This window comes from Chelonoidis abingdonii, chromosome 18, assembly GCF_003597395.2.
Source record: "Chelonoidis abingdonii isolate Lonesome George chromosome 18, CheloAbing_2.0, whole genome shotgun sequence".
Lineage (NCBI taxonomy): Eukaryota > Metazoa > Chordata > Testudines > Testudinidae > Chelonoidis > Chelonoidis abingdonii.
The window spans coordinates 5,595,628-5,621,541 of record NC_133786.1 but is presented as its reverse complement, the minus strand read 5'-3'; the positions used below and the strand labels follow the sequence as shown (position 1 = coordinate 5,621,541).

Genomic DNA, 25,914 nt, shown 5'->3' with positions numbered 1-25,914 from the left:
CTGCTTCCTCGGAAACTTTCCTTCCTTGCTTGCCAGATAATCTCCACTGACAGTTCTAAGTTCATAGCTTGTTTGCAAGCAGTTCATTGTGAATATTCAACTTTCAACATGCATACTGTGCTGATCCAGGAACACATGGTGGGCTTCTCTTCCCTGCTTGGATGAACATAACTTAGAGGAATATGGCTCTTGGGCCAATGCTTACATTTCCCAAATAGAAGTTAAAATGTTCAAAGGTCCCGTGAGTAACTGAGATGTGAATTCAGCGGCAGTCGGGCCCTAGAAGGTTATACTCCAGCAAGAAACTGCAACACATCCTGCAGAATGTTATGCAGTTCAAAACTTGGTGTGTTGATTCTCTGTGTCACGCACAAGAAATGAAAGGGAAAACAGCCAGACTAGATCACAAAAGTCTCAGCCTTGTGTTTATTTTATAAGATCTCATACTGTTAGTTAAATAAATAACTTAAAACCAGCTTCAGTCCTCATTGAAGTACCACATGGCACCAGCAAGGGGTGCTGTTTAGCGCCCTACAGAATGTGAGACAGCTTTGATCTTTCTGCTGCAGAAGCATTAGACTGCTTGACAAGACAACCATTGCTATGCAAAAGAAGGATTCTGTGTTGTGATCATTGTGGGTGATATTAGAGTGAATGGCATAGAGGGAGGGGAGGCCCATGGGCACGTTGCAGAGAGGCAAAGCACTTCAAAGGGACAGGAGAAGCATGCAAACCAGAGAGTGTGCTTGCTTGAACTGATGGGTTTAGGGGTTGACTCCCCGAGGGGCCAAGCATGCCAAGTTCCAGCTCAGGTCAATACTGGGAGATGCAGGTGCTCAGCACCTCTTCCTTTAACATGGGGCCTGAATTCTGATCTCAGGGGCATCCACACAACCCCCTTAAAGTCACCTGAGGTTATAAGGCTATGAAGAGAACAAACAATTTGAAGCCCAGATTTACATGTGATTTAGGTGCCTAACCTGCGGAGGCCCTTTTGTACATTGGCTACATCTTTGAGCATCTAAATTCCTTTGTAAATCTGGCCTTTGAGGTTCACCCAAAAGTAATCAGAGCATTTTTATTTTCAATTGTTGTTTTATTAAAGAGAGGAAGGATGGTTTTCTGATTAAGGCACTGGACTAACAGTAAGAAATCTAGGTTGAATTCCCTTCTCTGCCACCAAATCACTTTGTGATCTTGGTCTAGTCACTTATCTCAATATCTTATGTGGATACTCTTTCCCCCACACTTTGTCTACCTAGACTAAACCTTTCAGGGCAGGAATGATCTCTTAACATGTGTATGTGCAGAACCTACCACAACGGGGTCCTTCTGTGTGATAATCCACTGTAACAGAAATAATATTCATGGATCTCTTTTTAGCTCTTTTTTCAAGAACACAAATTCTTTTTAAAAACTGTTCTCTGGCAAATAGTAAAATAATGTGCAAAAGGACTATTTGGTTCAAGAGTTTTTTGGCAAATCATACTGGGATGAATCATAATGCGCTATTTTGTTCTTTCCTCTTGCAAAAAGGAACAAGCCAAAACTGAACAACTTAGCAGCTGCCTTCGCTGGTTTTGACAGGGCATGTTTTTGATAGGAAAAGGCCATTTGGGTTAAAAAATTTACAGAGTTTGCAAACAGAACTGAAAGAAAAAATTATTCTGAATAGTGGCCAGTGCTTGTATAACACAATACGAGAAGTCAGGGATTAGATCCTTCTGGGAATACACACTGAAATGAACCATTTGAGCCAGCTATTCTGCTAAAGAGTTGGAATGCTCTGCAAATTCTCCTAGGAGATATTAGTTCACCCAACAGGAAAAAGGGCCATTAACAGCATGTAAGATGTTCAATAAGGTGCAGGAGGACTCGATGGGGAACTGAAGGAGAATATCCCCAAGGAACACAATTGAGTAGATCACAACAAGACAGAAGAGATGAAGAAAATACTGGTAAATACAAAAAGTTAGGGCAATTTACTTTTATGAGACCATTCTGAACTCTATAAATTCTAAAAGGATCTAAAATCTAGAACCCAGGAACTTCACCTTTCTAGAGATCATAAAGTTCTGAAAGAGTTCCAAGTTTGAGGCTCAGAGCTTGCTTATCCCCAGTGGTGTGAGTAAGTTTTAGAATAATGGGAGTTCTGTTGAGTCCTGATCCATGTGAAAGGAAAAGATCCAGGTCCTCAGCCTCAGCTAAATTGTGTTGGAGTCAGTTGGTGCCATCCTGATTTGCAGCAGCATGTTATGATGGCACTCCATGGAATTTGTATTTTGGGCTACTTTGAGGTCACATTCCTAGACATACCATTCCAAGTTGGAAGGATAATAGTGACACACCAGAGAAGGTTCTAAAAAGAAAGAACTTTAACAGTATCTTGGTGAGAGGAAAGGCACTAGGTACTCCTGAGTTCTGATCTCTCCCCACAGCCATTAACTGATGGCTTTGGGCAAATTGTTGAGCTTCTCTATGCTAAATTCAGACCTAAATTCAGTAAGGAAATTCCTAGGGAGGTTTCTGATCCAAGTTCAGTCATGGTGGTGTGAAAGAAATTGCGTCTCTAGAGTAAACTGGCCAGGGAGGAAGGGTAAGTGGTAAATTGCTACTGCTTTTTGGCATTCAATGGGCATTTACAAGAGGGCCATATCTATTCTTCAAACTGAAGTATATCCGGAGTACCTCCATGGAAAAAAATCAGTGGAGTTGTGAGTTGCAAGAGAAGGATCAGGCCCAACAAGTGTAACTGACACACCCACCGGGCAAAAACCATTTACAAGAAGTTAGTGGGTTCCCCCCCCCTTTGCTATAGTGTCCACTTCCCCCAGCCTGTCCATGAGGCTCATTTTCTACACCTTATTGAATGCCACAAGTAACATTATGACTTACACCCACTCCCTGGCCATCTTCCAGCTGGAGTTGAACACACTTCCCTCGAGTCCAATACATGCTCTATTCAGTCTTTACTCAGGCCAGATTCCAAGCTGGTATAAATCAGCAGAGCTATATTGACACTAGTGGAACTAGCCCAATTGACATCAGCTTAGAATCTAAATCAAAGACATCTTCTAGGAGAAGCATCGGAGCCTACAAGCTTGAGCAAAAACCTATTAAAAGCACTGGTGAACAGGAAAGGACGTAAGCACAAGTTTGGCATGTGTTTAAGGCCTGATCTACACTAGTCTGTTATTTTGGAATTAGCCAAGTTAATTCGAAAATAGATTCCGTCCACACGACCAAACCATTATTTTCGATTTAAAGGCCTCTTTAATCCAATTTCTGTACTCCACCTCAGCAAGTGGAGTAGTGTTTACATTGAGATCACAAACCCAGGTTAAAAGGTATTGTGGACACAATTCGATGTTATTGGCTTCTGGGAGCTATCCCAGAATGCTCCCTTGTGACCACTCTGGACAACACTCAACTCCAATACACTAGCCAGATGGGCAGGGAAAGCCCCGGGAACTTTTGAATTTCATTTTCTATTTGGTCACCATCAGCACAGTCTGCCATGCAGAGTCCACCATCACAGGAGATCATGCAGTCCCAGATTCTCAGACGAGCTCCAGCATGGTCCGAACGGAAGGCACTGGATCTCATTGCACGTTGCAGAGACGAGTCTGTTACGGCAGAACTACGTTCCCAAAAAGGGAACACAAATACGTATGCTAAAGTCTCCAGGGCCATGATGGAAAGGCTACTCCAGGGACACAGCAGTGTACAAAAATCAAGAAGCTCAGGCAAGCGTACCAAAAAGCCAGGGAGGCAAATGGCAGCGCCATACATTCTGCTTCTACCATGAGCTGCATGCAATTATGGAGGTGACGCCACCACTATTCCACCACTGTCTGTGGACACCTGCAAGGGAGGAGTTGCGAGGAGCAAGAGTCATTGGAGGATGAAGAGGAGGAGAAGGACAGTGCACAGGCAGCAAGTGGGGAATCTGTTTTCCCTCCCAGCCAGGAATGATTCTTAACACTCATGCAGTCCTCCTGCACTGATAGGGGCCAGCTGAATACATGGAGGAAAAAGGCTGATAAAAGGTGGTAAATGGTTGTCTTCTGTAGCTTTCACAGAGTCGGGAAGCTCACTAGAGCTGCAAGAGCAGGAGAGCACAGTTTGCAGCGGAAGCTGTGTGGCTTAGGTCACAATGGCTGAAAAACAGTGGGGAATTGTTGCCATCTCTAGCTTCCATGGGAGCCCAGGACTGACATGGAAGAAGCGGCAGAAGCTGTGTGGCTCAGTTCACGATGGCTGAAAAATGGTGGGGAATTGTTGCCTTCTGTAGCTTGCATGCAAGCTGAGGACAGACATGGACAAATGAGCTAGCAATGCAAGAGTGGGAGAGCAGAGTTTGTGGCGGAAGCTGTGTGGCTCGGTTCATGGTAGCTGAAAAAGGCAGGAAATGGTTAGATAAGAGTAGATAGAAAGACAAGAGGACATGTGAAGTGGATTCATAGTACTAGGAGACAGGCGGTGCACTGTACTTCACTGTCTGCTGGCAGCATGGCATCTGCCGTAGCTTTCATGGAGGGAGGAGCAAGTGATTGTACACACCCACGAGAATGTTTTTGCCCTATCATGCACTAGGAGCTAAACCCACAATTCCTATGGGTGGCAGGAACTGTGGGATAGCTTCCCACAGTGCACTGCTCTGACATTCGATGCTAGCCTCTGTACTGTGGATGCACTCAGCCAAATTCACGTGCTTTAGTAGGGACATATGACACCGAATGTATAAAATCGCTTCCAAAAATTTGAATAGAATAAATGAATTAATTGTGTACTGTAGACATACCCTAAGTGTTTATCTGAACTGATTGAGCTGGTCAGGAAAAAAAAAAAAAAAAAAAAAAAAAAAAAGGTCTTTTTCTAGGAAAATGTTTGACCTTTTGTCAAAAAAAATTGACCTCCCCTTCTCCCTGCACACAAAACTGAAAATTTAGCTGAAAACTGCCAACATTTAAAAAAAAAAAACCAACCAAAAAAATGGGGTGGGGGGAGAGCAGTTTTCTATTTGAACATCAAGATTTTGGAGGGAAGCAGACACTTCCTGTGAAAGTTCTCTCTCTCAAAACCCCAATTTTCCAAGTTCTGAGGGAAAATTTTTGATCAGACCTAGAGATGAGGTTTTTCCAGTTGTAAGCAAACCAGAAGCCTGGAATTTAGAGAAAGTGGCAAGGGAGTGGTTTATAATTTCATATTTGTTACTCCTCTCTAGGGCAGCTGAGTCCATTTACCACTGGTTTCTAACCACACTTTTATACAGTGCTTTTGGCCCACGTCCTCAGGTTATTTAGCATCTTAACGTCCATTGATTCCAATGGAATTTAGGAACCTAAATACCTTTGAGGATCTGCTCTCTAAGTTACAGAGAGATAAATACCAGGGAGGGAGATAAAGTATTTAAATTAAATGAAAGCACCAACATTGGCAGAAGAACAAATTGCTATTAACTGGCCATCAACAAGTATAGGCTTGAGATTAGATGAAGGTTGCTAACCATGAGAGGAGTGAAATTCTGGAACAGCCTTTCCATGAGACCTGTGGAGGCAAAAATCTTAACTGGCTTCGAGACTGAGCTTGATATGTGTATTGGGGTGGCCCATCTGGGACTGCTGGTAGCAAATATCCCCAGTGACCAAAGATGGGATGTTAGATGGGGAGGGTTATGAATTACTACAGAGAATTCTTTCCCAAGTATCTTCCTGGTGGGTCTTGCTGACACACTCAGGAGCTAGCCTTTTCCACCTTGTATTTATCTGTGACATTGAGTACTTTCCCCAGACCTGAGGAAGGACTGTATGCTCAGAAGCTTGTCTTTCACCAACTGAAGTTGGTCCAATAAAAAGATATTACCTCCCCCACCTTGTCTCTCTAATATCCTGGGACTGACAGCTACACCACCACTCCACACATGATGCTGATAAGCTAAGTTGTATTGCAGTGACACCTTGTGGCTCTTAGCAACTGCTTATGCAAGGAGAAGGTAGAATAATGTTTTCTTGACAGTAGGACTGAATATATGTGTTTGTTACAAAGGGTGGGTTGAATTCAGTTACTCCAGGGTAAGGGCCTATGGGAAAACTCCAGCTGATGTCTGTGGGAGAAGGAGCAGACCCTTACTTCAGAACAATCACCACTTCCATGTCAGTGGAATTGCTTCATATCTGCAGAATACGGGAGAGAGCAGAGTTTGGGGAATTGTTCGTATTGCTTGAAAAACTGACTTCAACCAAAGTGATCTATTATTTCCCATGTCTATACATAATAGCATCCAGCTAAGGGATTCACTAGTGCTCTAACCCTCACTGTTTTCAGCAGGGCTGGCTCCAGGGGTTTTGCTGCCCCAAACCAGCCCCCCCACAAAAAATCTGTGATTGCGATCTGCTCAATTCAGCTGGAGGTCCTTCACTCTGATTGGGAGTGAGACCCCCTCTGCCGAATTGCCAGATCTGCTACCGCTCTCCGGAGTGGCCACCCCAAGCACCTGCTTGCCAAACTGGTGCCTGGAGCTGGCCCTGGTTTTCAGGGCAGAATAAGTGTCTGAAGTGAAAAGGAGGAGTCACAGTTCTGTGAAGCCAGCCTCTTTGAGGCAAAAACTGTATCTGTGCTGTAGGCTCCAGGTTTCCCAAACAGCTTAGCTCACTTTAAGGCACCTAAATAAGAAATCAGACTTTTCAAAATGTGTTCTGCACCCAATGTACACCCACCATGCTGGATTCTTATGCAAATCTGGCCCTGATTTCGAGTGCTGAGTTTCAGCAGATCTAGCTCTGCCTTTGTCCAACAGCCAGTGAAATGGAGCCCTGACCCATACTGGCACCTCTTGGGGTGACTTTAATAATCAATAGTCGAATTTTTCTGGCTCTAAATTTAGTCTCTTTGTTAGATTCCCTGCTCAAACAGTGACCTCATTATGCTAATACCAATAGACTCTGGAGGCTTGTTTTGCATGTGTGCTTTAACGTAATAAACTTTGGCGTATAATGTTTTTTTCCCCCGCTTTGCTTTTCCTTTGGGCTCCAAAACAGCCAGGTCAAATCAGTCTTAAAGCAAAGGGACAACGCCAGCATTTGCTTTAATGCTCGGTATTATATCCTCATCGGTCAGAGATCACATCCTGCTGTCTTTTTAAAGATCATTCCACCCCCTCTTTATCTCCCTGGTCCCGTATAAACCCTGGCCCAAAACATGACCCATATAAGCAAGAATACTCAATGCAACATCTTGGATTAGTTAGGAGCTTTGCAGATGAGCTCAAACTTGTATTTCATATCATTCCTCCAGTCATAAGACTGGAGCTTGTCACATTTGCTGAAGACTAAAGAACAAACATGTTTTATTCATTATCTGTCCTCATCTCTGAAACAAACACCTGCAAAACATTTCAGATCTAGACTAGATCAACAAAGCTTCATTAGGCATGACACTTTCTCCCTTGCTTAGATTAGGAAACTGCACTTTATTGCAGAACTTTGGTGCTATAAATTGCTTTGGGATCATCACTTTGTAGGAATGCAGACTCCTAAAGGATCAATTGTTTTAGCTGATTTCAGAGGGGGTTAGGCATCTAAATGCCTTTGAGGATCTGGGAATTGAAGCCTGATCTTCCAGTGCCATTTCCATTTGCCCAGCCATCATGTGGCAGGAATTGGGAGAGTGGATATGAAGCTTTTCAGAATCTGATGCTGTTTGTTTTTGCTCATTTCTCCTTCTCACTGCCCCTCCCAAGTTCTTTGAGAAAGACCCAGTTAAACATTAGGCACTAAACAGGGTTCTTTCCTATCTTCTTTCAATCTTCACTTAAAAGGTTAATTGTGAGCAAACACTGAACACAATTAACATTCACAAGGTGGAAGGAACACAAGCCAGAGAAGGGAAAGAACAGGTTAAAGATTTAAATGAATTTGATGTGTTCAAGTCAGCAAAGCCTGATGAAATGCACCTTAGGGCACTCAGGGAAGCTGAAGCAATCTTAGAACCATTAGTGATTTTTGAGATCTCATGGAAGATGGGAGAGGTCCCAGGAGATCGAAGTATTTATCTATCAGTATTTATCTATCAGTGGTTTGTCCCGCAGGGGTCTGTCTTGGGTCTGGCACTATTCTATAATTTCATTAATGACTTGGATGATGGAGTGGAGAGTATGCTTACATTTGTGAATGACACCAAACTGGGAGGGTTAGCAAGCACTTTGGAGGACAGGATTAGAATTCAAAATCACCTTGATACATTGGATAATTGGTCTGAAATCAACTAGATGAAATTCAACAAAGACAAATGCAAAGTAAGGAAAAAAAGTCAAAAGCACAACTACAATAGGAAGACTAACTGGGTTGGCTGTAATACTGCTAAGGAGCTAGGGGGAAGAGGGGATTGCAAACCAAATATGAGCTGACAATGTGATGCAGTTGCAAAAATAGGTTAATACCATTCCGGGGTTTATTAACAGGGTTGACATTTGTAAGACACGGGAGGTAATTATCCCTCTGGTTTTGGCCCTGGAGAGTCCTTAGACGGACATGTGTCCAATTCTGGGCACCACACCTTGGGAAATGTGGACCAAACAGAGATGAACAATAAAAATGATAAAAGGTTCAGAAAACCTGACCTTTGATGAAAGGTTAAAAAACTGGGCATATTTAGTTGCCAGAAGAGCATTTCACAATCTTCAATGTACTAAGCCTGACAGCTTCATTGTGAGGTAGGGCAGTTCTATTATCCCCATTGTACAGGGGAAACAGGCAGAGAGAGAGAGAGAAGACCAGATCCATGAAGGGGGATGTTTCAGTACTGCCAGTCCTAATGGCGGGGTGCCCTGCCATAGAATTCCCCAGCCTGGAGCTAAGCAATCAGACATCCAATACAATCATAGAACATCAGGGTTGGAAGGGACCTCAGGAAGTCATCTAGTCCAACCCCCTGCTTAAGGGGGAACCAATCCCCAGACAGATTTTTGCCCTGGATCCCTAAAAAGCTCCCTCAAAGATTGAATTTACAACTCTGGGGTTAGCAGGCCAATGCTCAAACCACTGAGCCATCCTGCCCCTCCCCAATGTAGGGGCAGAGTTGGCCTCCTAAGAACAAGATTCACAGAAACCTGCATGCTCAGCTGGGAACTGCCTAAGCCAGCCGATAGGAAAGCTCAAGGGGCTTAGGCCCAGCCCCCTCAACAGGAGTTGAGTGCCTAATTCTGGGTTGGAGGGAGGTGCCGTCCTCTGCTTGGGATTCTCAGCCGTGAAACCTCTCCCTGAGGTAGGCACCTAAGCCATGTCAGCCTTTATCACAATAAAAAAAAGGGAGGCTCCATTGTCTCCCTTATATCCAATAGCCCAGTGGTTGGGGCATTCACCCAGGTGGGGGGGACACCTGAGTTCAACTCCCTGGTCCCCTGAGGCAGAGTAGAGATTTGGATCCAAGTCTCCCACATCTAGAGTGAACATCTAACCCCTGAACTCTTAAGTATAAATGGGGATCCCACCACCACGTTGATGCTGTTTGATATAGGGCCTGAGTCAGTCAGCATGCTCTGAGGTGGCCTTCTGAACATGTCTATCAGCTCAGGTGACAGGTTGGGGACACCTAGTTGGAGGATCTCATTGGGGCAGAGGTTCAAGCCACTCAGTAGTGTCAGGACTTAGATAGCTGTGTATGTGTGCATGCAGTGTCAGAAATCTAGGAACCTATGAGACTTTATTGGCAGAAATGAAAGTGCCAGTTCAACAGAGGCAGTGGAGGATCTAAATTTTGGACCTATGCACCTAAATCCCTTTGGGATATAACTCTAAGTGATTTAACCTAGTACGGCTGTGGAAGAAGAGGGACTCAAACTCAGCCCTACCACATCCTTGTCTCGTCCACTAGACCACACTTGCCTTCTTAATAAGCAACTAAATTTGTCCCTTTGCATTTAACATGGTCAGACTTCCCCCCCATAGCTGCTTTTGCTGCTACTTTGCCCAATGTTTAATTTGGCCGACTATCGCTATATGTTGGTCACCTCGCTCTAGGGTCTGAATTGATGCCAATAAGAAAGTTAGCAAAAAATTCCTAGTCAATGGATTGTTTCTTCACGGGGATCATATTTAACATTGCATTACTCTTTGTTTTCATTGCTCCCAGTCCTACACATCTGTTCTTCAGTACTCATGTTATGATACTTTCCCTTTAATTGTCTTCATAAATGTACATTTTGCCTTCTCCTAAGCCCTGCTCTTCCATTTCCAAAAAGACTTTCTTGATTTTCTGATGCCTGCAATAAAAATGCTAGTAAAATATTCATAAAGAGACACTGAGATGTGGGTTCTCAAATGTTGCAGATGAGATACTACATCTGTATAATTAAAAGATACTGTCAATAGGGCAAGGTATTGTGACAAGCTAATGGTCTCCTGGTACTTGATATAGGCCAGAGAAACAGATCCGATTTTCAAAGGTGGGGCTATTCCCCTGTTGCCATGCACCTGTCTTCATGGGTATTCTACTGGCTGGTTTAAACAATCAAATAAACAGTGGGGAGAGAAATGTCATCACAAGCCAAGTCATTTTTCTAGGAGGTGGATCAGTAGCAGTTCATCCTACTGTTATAAAAAGGAAGCTGATTGGCTTAGAGAAAAGATATTGTTGGGTGCTTTAGCCAATCAAGAAAAAACTCATACATAAGCACATGATTTGTTTTTCAGAAGTTAAACTTTTTGTGGTCATTACTGGACTCAATTAAAAGTAGTTGTGGGAAGTCTGGGTGGGGGCACAGGGAAAGAAGCTGTGAATCTTTAATTTTCCTCTGTTTCAAAATCTGAAATTTTGATTTGGTTGAAATCTGGAAAAAAGATCTATAGCTGGTGAGGAATGGAAGAGGGACATTTCACAAAACTGAAATTAAAGTGTTTACCTTTTATTTTTAAAATATCTAAGGGCTGACATTCAAAAGGTTGGCAAATATGTTGGAAATTCAACACATTTCAGCCCATGCTAGTTCTGATTCTGGAAAGGGCAGTGCAGGAATACTCTTATGGGCACCTCAATCCCTTAGTTCATAGGCGGATGCAGATATCTATAATCATCATCATTCAGGTAAACAAAAACCCATGTGGGTGGAACTGGTGGAGTTTCCACTCCAGAAAGGGCCCAGTAAATACATCATCCAAACTTACTGTCTTCCTGGTGATGGGGCTTCATTTGTAACCAAACAACAAATAGGTCAGAGACTGGTCTTTTAGTTTTGTGTACACAAGAACAATTAAACCTCATTGTAAAATGCTCTCCTCAAGCTTAGCTGTTCCAAGGTTCTCCCTGCAGCAGCACCATTCTCCAAGCAGCTTGTTCATTGTGCCAGTGCGAGGCATGAATAAAGGGAAGAGAACTGTTGAATAATCTGCTTAAAGAAATCCTCCAATACTGGTCACGTCAATTATTCAACATAAGGACACAACTGGCTCTGCTTACACGACAGCTGCTGGATACTTGGCATATCTGGTTACTTGAGGCTTCTGAGGAGGAAAGGGAGTTCCCACAGGTACCGACCTTGCAGTAGTACAAACAGCTCACACGTCCTACTACATAGCTAAAGAGAGGGGTAAGCCACATCCTCTGTTGGTGTCAATGAGCACAGCTCTATTGCCGTCAATGGGGCAACATCAGCTGAAGAGGTGGCCCAGCATAGTTAACATTGGAAAGGTATGCATTTCAGTTTCCCCATGTGCAGCGCCCAGTGGACTAATAAGGGAAGTGACCTTTAATCTTTGCCTGACTTGCTTGTTACTCCCAACCTGGCTGCACACAATTGGCTTTTCTTTTTTCCCCCCATTGCAACTGGTGTATGCCAGGCGAAATAGCAGCACGCCAGCCAGGCCTCTGATTAAAGATGTCCCTGGGGCACCACAAGGCTCTGGTTTGAACCCTTCTTCCCTCCCCACCTCCAGCTCCTGGCTCCCTGCTCTTTCCTGTTATTGTCCTGCAGGCTGGTGATAAGATTAAATCCCCACCCATCCACCTTATTGTTCTTCAAAGATATGTGGAAGACAAGAGCCTGATCTAAACTCCAGCTGAGAAAGAGACCAGGATCCAGGAGGCTGGATAAATAATCCAGAGTCCCTGCATTTCCTGTACCAACAGGCACCTTGGTAATTGAAATGCATTAAAAGAAAGACCTTGGTTCTTGCTTTCCTAATTCAGTTCCAGGGGTAGGGTGGGTTTTTAATATGAAAAGTGAACTAACAGTTCATAGGCAGCCTGCTGACTATTCAGCCAGCAGAGCCCTTTGATTCTGATTACACTGAAGGTTTATGGTGACTCAAGGGAGTTATATATGCCATGAGTTTGCTAGAAGCAGAACAGGGCTGTGTCTGGAAAACACATACCTGCAGGAGAATTATGGAGATTCTTTGGATTTCAGTACAACATCCCTGAAAGGGCTGGATGGCGACTTAGCCTTTCAACTGCAGAGGCACAGGTTCAAAGGAGACCCTGGGTGACAAACTGGAGACACCTCAGTCTAGTTGAATGACTTGCCTCTCCAAACTACCAGGGACTGAGGACAGCAATGCAGGGGCTCTTGCACTGCCAAAAACCTCATAGAGGCTCAGGATTCTAACAGGGAGCCTGTAGGATTATTTATCTTTCAATAGCACACAAACTTCAACAAAAACCAATATGCTAAGCACTATATACACATGTATTGTCCTGCCTCTTAGCAGCAAACAATCTAAATAGACAAGAGAGGCCCAGGGTAGGAGAAAGGAAGTGTTAGACTGTTCTACAGAGGAAACTGAGGCATAGAATGCCAAGTAACTTGCTTGAGGTCTGTGGCAGAAACAGGAAATTAAATCTGGATTGAAGTTTTAACCATAAGTTAAAGTCCAGAGTTTTAACCATAAAATTATTCTGGGATGATTCTCCAGTGTAGAGCGGGTCAATACTTTTCCTTTTTCGGAAAATACGTGTTCCCCCCGACCCCCCCAATATGAAGTTTCCAAAGTGGATCTAGAGGTACCCTTGCTTTTTCTGGTAAAAGTAACATATAGAACTCTTAGGGACATGGTAGATATCTTCCATGAAAATTTTCAAAAGAAGATTTTTTTTCAAAATGTCTCTCCCCCTGCCTCCCCCACCCCCCAAAAAGCCTCCCAAAAATAAAAAAAAAAGTGTTTTCCACATTTCCAGGTTTTGATTTTGGAAAAAATGCAAAGTATGTTTCATTGAAAACTGGGAAACTGAACAAAAACACTCATTTGGAGGGGAAGGGACATTTTCATTAATGTTTTTACCAGGTTTAATATAGCAAATGCCACCATCTTGGATAGAACAAAATCTGTCAGATAGTTGCATTAATTTTAGTTATTAACATAATGTACACAATAACCAGTGTCTAGCTTACCTAAAAATAGCCAAATACCTAGATATCTCCCCTCATTTAAACTTCCTATGTTTCTATCTCCCCTACCCCACCCTACTTTATTTTATTGATGATCAGAAGGCTGGGTACAAGCTGCAAATACAGGAAACGAACTCCAAACCACAACTCAGTTGGGAGATTTCAACAAGACATTGATATTGAGCATTAGAACATTGACACTTGTTCTGTTATTTGTACTGTGGTTTGAACTTTGGTGGGAGTTGTGTGGGGAATTAGGACTAGAGAATACCTGTAACAGTAATGGAGTCATCTCACTAATCTTATGTAATAAAGCTTCTGATAGGGTCATCTGCAAGGATTTAACCCAAGAGCTCTGCAAGCATGAATTTCTACTGCTTGAGCAAAACGCTAAGCTTCTTTCCATTGCAGCAGCAACAGGTTCTAAAGTCTCTATACGGATCAGCCTCTGGAAAGGGAGAAAGACCCGCAATGCCAGCATGTTACACTTGGAACTACATGGGCAATCAGAGATTAGAGACAAAGAATCACTAAAGTAACTGACTCTCAGGAGTAGTGGGATCATAGATGTCCAGGTGACCCAGACACAGAGGTGTCTGAGTATGCTGAGATGCCAGTTTGTTCCACTGATGCTATGAAAAGCATATCATATTGCAACGGTCACTCCTAACTTCCAGTCCCAACCACTGCTGCACATGCTAGTACCGATCCTTCAGGGGTATATGACTGGTCTCCAGGCCTCCTCCTTGCCTTAAAACCCCACTGTGCTGGCTCAGAGGTTGCATCACCCCTGCCTGTCTCCCATTTGCTTCCATGTGCTGTATGGGTTGCTATTGATAACAATGGCAGGATTAGGGCTCCGAGCAACCCAAGATCCATGGTGGCATATGGAGTGAACATGAAATGAGAGGCTGAAGTCACTGGCTGGTGCAGACAAATCAAAGAAGATTGGCACCTATTTACCATAGACTGTACTTGGTCTTTCAGTAGGTAGCCTTAGGAGATCTTTTTAGTTGCTCATCTGAAGTTTAGTAGTGAGTCTACTGCCTCATAATGCAATTTCTTGGCAAGTGTCAAGGCCAGGTCATGAGCAGCTGGACTAGTGGTTACAGCCAGACTCAGGCATCAGGAATGGAGTAGATCCAGTAAGGTTGCCAATTTTGGTTGGACGTATTCCCGGAGTTCTCATCACATGACAATCTTTAATCTTTAATTCCTGGAGACTCCAGGACAATCTTGGAGGGTTGGCAACCCTAATCTGGAGTCAGCAGAACTAGCTAGCTGTTGCTATAGAGCTGGACAAACTTCCTGTATTCTCCCCAGCCCAGTCAGGAATCAGGATGTCCTGTCAGTTGGGCCCCTCCTCAGGGGCACCACATCCTATGGTGTCTAGGACCCTGAGCCTCATGACCTGCTGAATATTTCTGCTACCAGAGCAGTTAAGTGGAGGTGGTTGCTGTCTGGGGAAATCTTTAGATCTGCAGCTCCTTACAGCAAGATTGTAAGTGGCAAGTTGAGCCCATTAGCAGTTCCTCTCACCCTTTGGTAGCAGGCTGTGGTTATCCTGGTGTGCTCGTACTAATTTTCCTAGTATTCTATTTCTAACACTTCACTGCTTGAAGTGGGCTGCACTGGAAGGTGTGTTGAGCCGCTCTTAGTGAAGGACATGACAGATAAGGAGTCTCAGTGAGACAGAAGTTTCTTCCTCAGAAAAACCAGCTCAGCACTTGAGACTAGAGGATGAAAATTACATTTGTTTCCCCAGCCATGGGGAATGCAGCTGTCCATGGGTAACTGGGATGAACAGTGACAACAGAACAATTTTTATTCAGAAACGTCAAAATATTTCAATTCGGGTCAACATTGATGGGGACATTACATGAGCAGCCATGCTGCCTCATGGGAGCTGTAGTTCTATGTCCTACAGGATCCCAGTGCCCTCTGGAGAGGCACAGGCCTCAGCTAGACTATATTGTCCATGAGGCAGTATGGTGGCTTAGCCATAGGGAGAAACTGTTGTGCATCATGGGAGATGTAGTCCATTGCCATAGGGGAAGATAGGAGCACGTAGGACCCAGAACTACATCTCTACAGAACCCTACAGCACATCAGATTGACAGACCCATTAATGTCAGCCTCCACCAAAAAAAATTTTCCTGATGGAAAGTTTTCATGACTGGTCTCTTGTGGAAGATTTCAATTTTGACGAAACCTCATATTCTGGCAAAAAAATATTTCACTCTCAAATAGGGATGATTGAAGAATTTTGAATGACAAGTCTTGGAGCTGGGAAACACTTATCGCTTCATATAGTCCACCCCATCCAGCAGGACATTCTGCCCAGTCAGGTTTTAAATGGGCCAAGCAATAGAGATTCCACCTCATCCCTCGGGAGACAGTTGCACAGTCGGACAGATGATGCATTTGTTCCATTGTCCTTATATGTAATCCCCCATCCCCCTGAGAACAAGTGATTTGGCTCTTCACGCTGCCGGGTGGTTGTTTACCATGGCATGGTATTCTCCAAGGAAGCAGCAGGCTGGTGTGAAATCTAATATCCTATATGGACTAGCAATCAACCTTTAGATATTACCCCAGCTGTGTTTGGAGTCTCCATTGTGTCCTAAACACCCTGGAAACCTTGCCTCTCTCCTCTAAATAGTTTGCCTACAGGCCTCCCTGCACTCAGGAGCACTTTCACATGCTACAAGGTCTGCCCAAGTCTCAATGAATTTTACAAGGAAAGTTTTCTTTCTAGTGCAACCAAAGAGTACAATCCTCTCCTCTTGCTGCCAGGTTAAAAAACCTCTGCTTCCCAATTAACCCAGCTCTTTTCCCTCCCCTGGGCAAGAGAGATTACCATGCAGCCAACATATAATACTCCCCAGAGTGTGCTCAGAGCTTGACAGCCTTCAATAGGTTAATTTTTCAAAGTGGTAAGCTGATATTTCTGTATAAAATGCACATCTGCAGGGTAAATGCTATTAAGTGTCAGTGAATTATGGTCCCAGGGTACGGATCACTTGAGCTTTAATGCTACAAGCACCTTAATGTTTTTTTGAATGAAGTTTCTACTAATTGCTTCCATATGTTTCTTTTTTTAAAAAAAGGAAATTCTGCCCCAGCATCATGAGCTTACAAGTAATGAGCTAGGAAATTGGACTTTATTGATTAGGCAAGATCTAATACAGAATTCCCAGCATGTTTTCCATGCTTTGGTTTTGCATTTGGAGTTCAGTCAGACATTTGGTGAAGTCCCATGAACGTTTTCTCCTTCCTCCCCATGCCCTGCGCTCTGGTTTGCAGTGCACTGGAGTATACATTTTGACTGATAACAGGCACACAGACCTTCAGGTAGCCCAATATCAATGTCTGGTGTAAGTTCAGTCTAGATTTCGGCATCTTCCATTCCAGCAGATTTGAGTAAGATCCAGAACTTACTTTTGAAGTAGAAGCTTCTGGTAAGGGCACCATAGGTCAAGAATCACAAGGCAAAGGTTTTCTTCCCATCCTATGAAGCAATTCTGTGCACCTAGGTACTGTCATGGTAAACAGGACTGGAAAGGATCTGAGGTTATCAGTCCCAGTATCCTGCTATCACAGACAACTCCATCGTATAACCCCATTCATAAATGTTTCAAGCGATGGTGGTAACTGCCACAGACTCCTACAATCAATGAATTTGTCCTCAACATCCACATGAGGTAGTTGGTTATCCCTGTTTTGCAGCTAGGGCACCAAGACCCAAAGAGATTAACTCATCTGCCTTGCATCACACAGGAAGCCTGCAGCAGAGCCAGGAACTGAACTGACTTCTAAATCCCAAGCCAGTGCCTGAATCACATCTGCAGAAGTGACTTCGAGTGCCCCTATTTATTCCCTTTCAATGACTTCCAGCTCAAATTTGTTCAGTTCATGAGTCAAAGGTGGATCTCCTCCGCTGACTGCTAGCATTGCATGCTCCATCTGGATATGAAAACCCACCTGGGTTATTTCTGCCTGCTACAATATCACCAGCAATAAAAATACTGTAAGTGAAGATCAACTGAGAATTGCTCTGATGCATGAATAGAATCCAGCTCTCTCCCGTGGCTGCTGGATGCATATGGCCATTGGGAGTAAAAAGGTTTGTTGCAACAAAGCCAGCAGATCTGACTCATTGGCATGGAGCATATCCTTTCAATGGGATGGTGCCATGTTTACATAGTGACTTTTCTAACCATAACTAGACTTTAATGTTGGAGTATCTGGGAAAGGCAGAACAGGACTCTCCCCTTAAGATATGTTTGTCTGTGCTTTTAAGGGTAGAGCTCTCTGGTTCTCATCCCACAAGATCCTTCCTAGCAAGTCCTTGGTTTCCTGACCTCTCAATAGTCACTGCCAGCAAGAGGAATTTAAATCTATGGGTAATTCCAGCCAGCCAAGTCTCACTTATTTGACACAGGATGACAGTTTCCATACTGGATTTTTCTTTCCCTGCACCTAGTGTCACATATCAAAGCAAAAAGAGGCTACCACACAATGAGGGGAGCATGCCTATCTCCCCATCCTGCTCTGACCTAGGGCTGGCTGGAAAACAGCTATTCTGTTTCACAGCCAAAAAAACAAAACCCCCTGAAGCATCAATATTTTGGTTCCTATATGGAACCAACTCTTCAAGTTGTTCATGGGGTGGGGGAGGAATAATAATAATCAGAGCATACTAACCAAATCAAGGACTAGATCCAGCATCTGAGATCAGTGCCTAGCCAGGCTCTCAGACCTTCTGCATTACCATGGATGGGTGGATTGAGTCATTGGACTCAGCGACTGATTTAATGGGTATCACCAATTCCCTTTGAAGTTGTAAAGAAATTGAAGTGGGCTTTTAAGGCGCCTAAGATTTAGGCACCCAACTCCAACAGTCCATTCCAGAATGCTAGTTGATGTTATCCCAAGTTCTGGCAAACAAGATGGTCAGTTAAATAGAAATATTTGGTTCTGCAGTTTTTCCACAAGAGATGCAGGATTTCAGAGGAAGAACTGAATTTGAGTCCATCTTTCTACCCCTAAATTTCTAATGTATTCAACTAGAAGAAAAATAGCCCAAAAATAGCTTGAGACATCTCAGTTTGTGCACTTTGTTTTGTTTATTTCATAATTGCCTACTGCAGATTTCTTCTTTTGATGCAGTTGCTAATGACAGTCAGTAACTAGCTGGGCCATTGTTCTGATACAGTCTGGCAATTTCTGGGCCACACTGTTCCAGTTCATTAGAACCTGTCAGACAAGTGGGACCTTTCTGGATTTTTTTTTCAAATTGACCCATTTCTCATGTAAATTCGAAGTTTGGATGGAAAACTGAAAATTGCAAATGTTGATTTTTTTCCCCCCCACCAGCTTGACAAACAATTACAGAAAGTCAGGAGCACTCTAACCCCTGTTTTCCTTTGCCATTTGAGAGGACAGAGGTTTGGAACTGAAGTCCTGGATGGGCTCCTTTGGGAGGCCGACCAACTTGACTGAGTAAAGCTAAGCAAACCAGCATGTGGAAGTAAAGCTGAAGTGGGGGACTGCACAGACAGCCTGGAGTTGGGTGACGGAACCATAGATTTACGATCTGTGCTTTTTATTGCCAAGTCCCAAGGGATTACAGCTCTAGTAGAGTAATATACAACAAAAGTGGCAAGCTGACCCCATGCCATTTGGAGGCTAGCAAAGAGGCCATAGCATGCTAGCGTCTGTGGCTGCACACAACCCTTTAATTAAAGGCACAAGTCTGGATTTTGGTCACGTGCTGATGTAACTCTACTGATTCGAATGGAATTATTCTGCCGCTCCACTGGTGTAACAGATCAGAATCTGGTGCAAAGCATCTAGATTGGCATTGCCACAAAAGCTTCCCTTTAAGTTCAGTCCAGGTCATGCTCTTTTGGTCTTCCTGTTATTGTTTATATGGCAGTAGCACCTACAGGTGCACAACTGAGGTCAGGGTCCTAATGCACTAGATGCTGCATAATCTTAGTGAACAAAAAACCCAGTCCTTATATCAAAGAGCTTACAGTTTAAATCGGCCATGGGAGGTGAAACAAAAGTACAGAGATAAGAGACAAGTGCAAGAGCACATAAGTAGCAAAGCTAGAAATAGATCCAAGTCTCAGCAATTATAGTAGAAACCAATTCACTGGCCCATACTGCCACCTAGAAAGCTAATGTTTCAGTTTAGTAGAAGCCAATATGTAACTTGGGTTGAGGCAGGGGGAAGGCTGATCCAAAACCAGCCAACACACTTGATTGTCATACGCCAGGCTCCTTTTACACCACTCTGGCAGTGCAAAGGAGCCTTACAACTAGGTATGAATGTAACTGCAAGTCTCATGTAAATGGCGATTTTGTTTTTGCAAAACTCAGGAATCAAGGATTTCATGCAAACAAAACTGGAAGAAAGCCTTTGCAGGAGCTCTAGCAAACTGTATCCGCCGAGTTTCTCAGGGCTCGGTGTAAGACGACTCCATTCATTCATGCAACATTTATGTCAAGCCTACTTTATTTCCACCTGTCTTCATGTCACTTTAAAGTGCAATTCTACCGTGAAAGGCAACTCTGCAAGATTACCCTTTGGGCTGTGTGCTTGGAATCCTAATGACTCCCACTCCGATGTGCTCAAGTTACAGATATTTTTCTTTTAGCTGCTAGCCCTGCAAATGTAAGACACTTTGAAAGTGTGCGTGCATCCCCCTTTAGTGACTAATCCACATACAGGGTAACAGGCTACTATGGCTACTATCCAACAGAAGTGCTCCATTGGCTCAAGTCTGTGCATTAATGCTAGGGGGCTGAATAGTAGGACTTCTGATGACAACCTGAGGGGGGGTTGTTACCCAAACTGACACCCCAGCCTGTAGAGTGCAATTTAATGTGTGTGCAGAGGGAGGGTATGGATTTACACCCCTCAACTGATCTTCCTCTTTCCTTCTCAGGCAGGCCTTCACTAGCAGCCTGATCCCATAAGCCCCTACACCAACCCCCTCCAAATTTGAGGGTGGGGCCTTGCAACCTGGCACATGGGGTCATAGTGTCACTCAGGATTGGCCTGGCCAAAAAGTGGTTGGGCCAATATCCAGGTTGCCCTGCCAGCTCTGCATGACAGTTGTCTGCCTGTAGATATCCTGGGGCAAAAAGGGGCATGCAAACTACTCATGGGCCTGAGGTAGTACTGAAATGTATAAGTTAAGCATTTGTCTATACACAGGGTTGCACCAGTTCAACAAGGTGCGATTTGAAACCATTTGATTAGATTGGTACAAAAGGCTGTGTCATCCGTCAATCTTCTTTTGACTCGTATGAGGCTTATTTCAGTTTAGAAAAAAGTTAACCTTAAACAGGTTTCACACAGGAAGTTGCATCAGTTGAACTAATCCAATTTGATGACACTAGAGTAATTTAACTAAACCTAATGTGAATCCAGATTGCCAAGCAGAGCCTGATTTTGTAACTCTGGGAAGATTTTACTTTTAATTTAAAAACATTTTTTGCCAGGAAAAAAATTCCCGCCTGTCATTTTCACCCATTCCTGCCAAGGGAACACAAAGGCTGGTGCTCAACTTCACTGCATTCAGCTTTTTGGCAGCTGTGGAAATTCCTCTCCCTTGTTCTTTAATTTGGAAGATTGATGGTCTTGCACATGACAGTTATATCTGGCGCAGCAGAGTGAAGTAATTCAGAGCTAAGACTGGTTTCAGAGTAGCAGCCGTGTTAGTCTTTATCTGCAAAAACAACAGGAGTACTTGTGGCACCTTAGAGACTAACAAATTTGAGCATAACTTTCAACTTCCAACTCTGTCCACATATCTATTCAAGTGATTAGGTCCTATGATGGTGTCACATCATCCATCCTGTCAGGGGCTCATTCACCTGCACATCTACCAATGTGATATATGCCATCATGTGCCAACAATGCCCCTCTGCCATATACATTGGCCAAACTGGACAGTCTCCACGCAAAAGAATAAATGGACACATCTGACATCAGGAATCATAACACTCAAAACAGTGGGAGAACACTTCAACCTCTAACCACTCAGTGACAGACTTGAAAGTGGCAATTTTACAAAAAACAGACTCCAAAGAGACTGCTGAACTTGAATTAATATGCAAATTCGATGCAATTAATTTGGTTTGAACAGAGAATGGGAATGGTTGGAGCATTACACTAATTGAATCTATTTCCCCATGTTAAGTATCCTCACACCTTCTATGGGTCATCTCTATTATCACTTCAAAACTTATTTCTCCTGTTGATGATAGCTCATCTCAATTGATTGGCCTCTTACAGCTGGTATGGCTACTTCTACCTTTTCATGTTCTCTATATGTTCCATTCTATGCATCCGATGAAGTGGGCTGTAGCCCATGAAAGTTACGCTAAAATAAATTTGTTAGTCTAAGGTGCCACAAGTACTCTTGTTCTTAGAGCTAAGACTGACATAATGTTGCTGTCCGCACTGGAGTTGCACCAAGAATAGACTGAGCCCCATAGATAAGATGGAGGGAATGTTCTATTGAAAGACCCTTTAGCTTCTCTCTACTGCCCCTACTCTCTCGTTATCACTAAGGACATCTTTGAGAACAGCATCTTCTGCAACAAGACCCTACCCCTCTCTCTATGGCCCCAATCCAGCAAAACATACAGCATGTTCTTAACTAAGCACACAAATCAGTCCTATTGAAGAACAGAGCTTAGGACAGAAGCCGAGACTGGAGGGTTTAGATAAGTGGGATGGTCCCTTAGGTGGGGCTTGACCATGGGATGTTTTGATCTAAAACCATGAGTCATTGTTGCGTGAGCTAAAGCTCAGATGCTCAAGAGATATTTAGGTGCTTAAGACCCTCTGAAATCAACGGGACTCTGGTACCTAAGAACCTTTGGGGATGTGGCTGTAACACCATTTGCTGCATACAGTAGCCAAGTCAAGAATCTCTGTGGAAGAACCTCTTGAGGGGGACAAAGACACTCACGGTGTTAAGGAGTGGGTTACACAACATTGAACTGAGAGTGCAGGGGTAAATATTTCAATGCTTGGATATACAAGTCTGTCTCATCTTACACTGGGGTTACGTTCCACAGTCAGTGAAAGTCATGTATAGTCAAAATTACATTGAGTGTAATGGAGGGCGGAATCGCTCGCACTACAGAAACAGTACTTAAACTGTTATTTTTGTTTGTTTTTGCTGACCACATAAAGCTGAAACTGAACACATTAAATGCGCTTAAGATGCAACAGACCTGTACAGAGCATCTAACTCAATCTTAGAGGGGGATGAACCAACACATTCTTTGTGCACCCCATGTCCTAGCCTCAGCCCTCCCTGCCTCCAGAACTGTTGTCTGACTTCTCCTGTAGATGGTTAATGCTCGTCTTTGTCCCAGGATTCTGCTTCCTGTTTGTACTCCAGGAGGACAAGGCACAATTTGAAGATTTAAGAAAAAGTGTAACTTGCTTGTGAAGCACGTTACACATCCCACCTCCATGGCTAGTTCTGAGCATAACTGGCTGCTACTGCTGCTAGCTGATGGGGTTACTCCTTCAGCTCAAGTGGTCTGCACTTTAGTGTTGAAGCTTCTTAGTTCATATCCCTTTTGATTACTACACCAACTAGACCAGGGAACTGGGAGACAAGTTGGGCTCTTACCTTCCTACCTCAGAGAGATGCTACAGGCCATGACCTTGGTTGGTAGAGCTCTGTGCTGTGGTAGAGCATGATCTGCGTTCAAGCTTGGCGGTTAGCCTAGGCCTCCATTCCCAACTAACACTGGGAATTATAGATAAATGACTGCAGGCTTTGGGGTCCCATTGCCCTCCTTGGGGAGCAGTCAGGCCAATTTACCTAAGAGGATAGCTGAATGAGCAAAGTCAAACCCAGACCCTATGCTAGTTAGGTGTGCTGGAATAAAATAAAAGGACAAAAGACCCTGGGTGTGTACATTTATCCTTCTCTGACCAAGGATGAGTTATGTAATAGTCTGGCTTGTTACGCACTGAAGCCTCAGTGCAGGAAGGGTCAGATGTCATGAGGCCAAAATAAAAACGGGAGGGCACATCCATGTGAAACGGATGGGGTAGTGGTCCCCGTCTGCTGGCAGAGGTCAAAGCTAGCACAGCTGTGGTTTTGATCAGCTGGCTGCAGAACAGCAGATCACTTGGTGGGTGCTTGTAAATGGCAGCAGGACCCTAGTGAAGGAGAAGACTTAAGGAAAAAAAATCAGGCCTGTTGGCAGAGAAGAGGGAGATCTCATCCTCTGCCCCCCAAATGCAGAGGCTGTTCTTGCATCTCTAGCCCTATGTGGATGCACAATTGATTTCAGGTTGTCATTGCTCAGATTAACTCCGTCTATGCACATCTCTAAAAGGATTCTGGTGTTGGTGAAAGGTGCTGGGTTCACATCCCTGGAATTCTGGGCTTATCCAGCTTCCCTTATGCACCCCACCACTCTGCCTGACCCCTGACCTGGAAGGACCCCGTCATCAGGAGAAAGGGGACTTCACTCTACACAGAGGTTCACATAAAACTCAGACCAAGTGCCTCTGTGCAGGATCAAAATTCACTAACCCTGAGTAACAAGGACTCAAATACTGAACAGACACAACAAGATTGGGGCTAATACAATCGGGGGAGCGGGGTGGTTTGTTTGTGAGCTTAGTGTTAGAAGAATGCTCCAGCCTGTACATATGGAAGCTAGTCAGAGAACGTGCCAGCAGATGGTGTTCAGGAATATGAAGCATGGTTCCCTGGTTTTGTAGGCAGAAAAAAGTGGAACCAGATGTCTCTGTGTAGCACTTACCTGCAGCCCTTTAACATTCCCAGCTGTCCATCTGCCATCTTCCATGTGCCCTGAATTCACTCAAAGACTGAAATAAAACAAGCAATCAAAGACCTCAGGGCTGGAATCTCTTGGGTCATCCTTCTAACAAAGGGCAAAAGGAGGAAAAAGGTCGGCGCAGAGGTGCTGCAGGCCCAGACGCTGATCTATTGCCAGGATATGACATTGTTTAAAGGATTGTGCATCCATTAAACAGAAGGCTAGCGCATAGAAGGGATTTGCTCTCCTGTAGACCTGTTCTCCAAGTAGGTTCCACTCACAGGCAAGCTTGGAATGACAGATGGCAAACAAATGGGCAAAGAACAGAGATTGGAATCGCAGAGGGCAGAAGATATAAAACTTAGCGTTTTATTGGACAGAGCTGCAGGAACTTGAGATGATGGATTTCCACTTTCCTGAAGCCTGCTTGGCCATCACAGTAGCTGCTGTCCTGTGCTCACAACCTGAACTATAGAAATAAGCCCTGGGAGTGTAGGCAGAGGTGGGGAAAACTATTTATTCTTCCTTCATTTTAATTGCTTACTATAGAACAGCTTCTGAATATGTATTGATCCTCCGATGAAAGCACAAAGAATTGTTACTGCCACTTATTAGCTATCAGCAAGTTAAGTTTTCCGCCTCTTGGCAGCCCATTCTGCATGAGCTGAGGCAGCTCAGAGGAGATTGGTACTGTGGTGAGATAGGCATTTAAGAGGACTTGTGCATGAGGTCAGTAATGATTGCTATCCTCATTCAACAGGCGGGGAAACAGACAGATAATAGGACTTGCACAAGTCTAGGAAAGGAGACAGCATCTGAAGCATGACTCGGTAAGCTATTTAAAGGTAGGTTGGTGTTTAAGCACGTGAGAACTCCCAGTCTTCACATACTTAGTACCTGGTTGAATTGGTGCCTCAGCTGAGAGTACAAGTCTGGCATTCCTGCCTTCCCATCTTGCACCGAGTACATCTCTCTTTACAGAGAAGTAGGGCACTATTTGGACACCAGGTTTATCTGTGTGGATTTAATGGGGATCTAAAGTTTGCCCCAATGAGAGTGGAGTAAGGTACTGAGACTCAGGCACAATCGACTGCCTTTAGAGCTGTCTTATTGCATAACTCCCAGATGATCTTTGGCAGACTGGTTGGACTCAACTCAGACACGGATTTCCACAGCATGGGATGATTTTATTTGTCCCAAATAATGAAGCATTTCCTCTACCATGAGGAGGGTTGTTTCTTTAAATGGGGCTAAACCCAAAAATTTCCTCTGAACACCTCTATGTTATTTGCACCACTGGGAACTGGAAGGTAATTGCTGTGGCCTGGACACAGAATGTAACCCTTGAAACTACCATGGGCCATAGTCAAAGATCCATCAGCACAGGAATAAGTGGTCTCAGTGAGGTTACGCATTGGCCTAGAAAATGTAGGAGCTTGATCACAGGAGATGTTAAGGGAGCTTTAGCGCCATGCAGTTTGTTAATCTCAGTGTAGCCCTTTATATGGAATATTAGCTGAAATGGGTTCCAAAGCCCACATAGGCTTCCCAAAAAACATGGGAACTCCCCCCAAAAAACACTCCAGACACTAGACCCCTTACAGATGTATTTTCTTACTGATTTTTTTAGCATCCATTTTTCTAAAAAAATCTGCAAATTCTACAGCCATCTGCCATCTACCAGCTAAGCAGAG

At 43.9% G+C, this 25,914-nt stretch overlaps 1 long non-coding RNA gene across 1 annotated transcript in view; it reads right to left on the bottom strand.

Moving 5' to 3' along the window:
- The window catches only part of LOC142047908 (uncharacterized), a 457,775-nt gene that overhangs the window by 26,935 nt on the left and 404,926 nt on the right, over nucleotides 1–25,914 (bottom strand). Inside the window, exon 2 of the long non-coding RNA XR_012657229.1 lies at nucleotides 24,203–24,269. This is a non-coding gene — a long non-coding RNA (uncharacterized LOC142047908). The remainder of the gene's footprint in view (nucleotides 1–24,202; nucleotides 24,270–25,914) is intronic.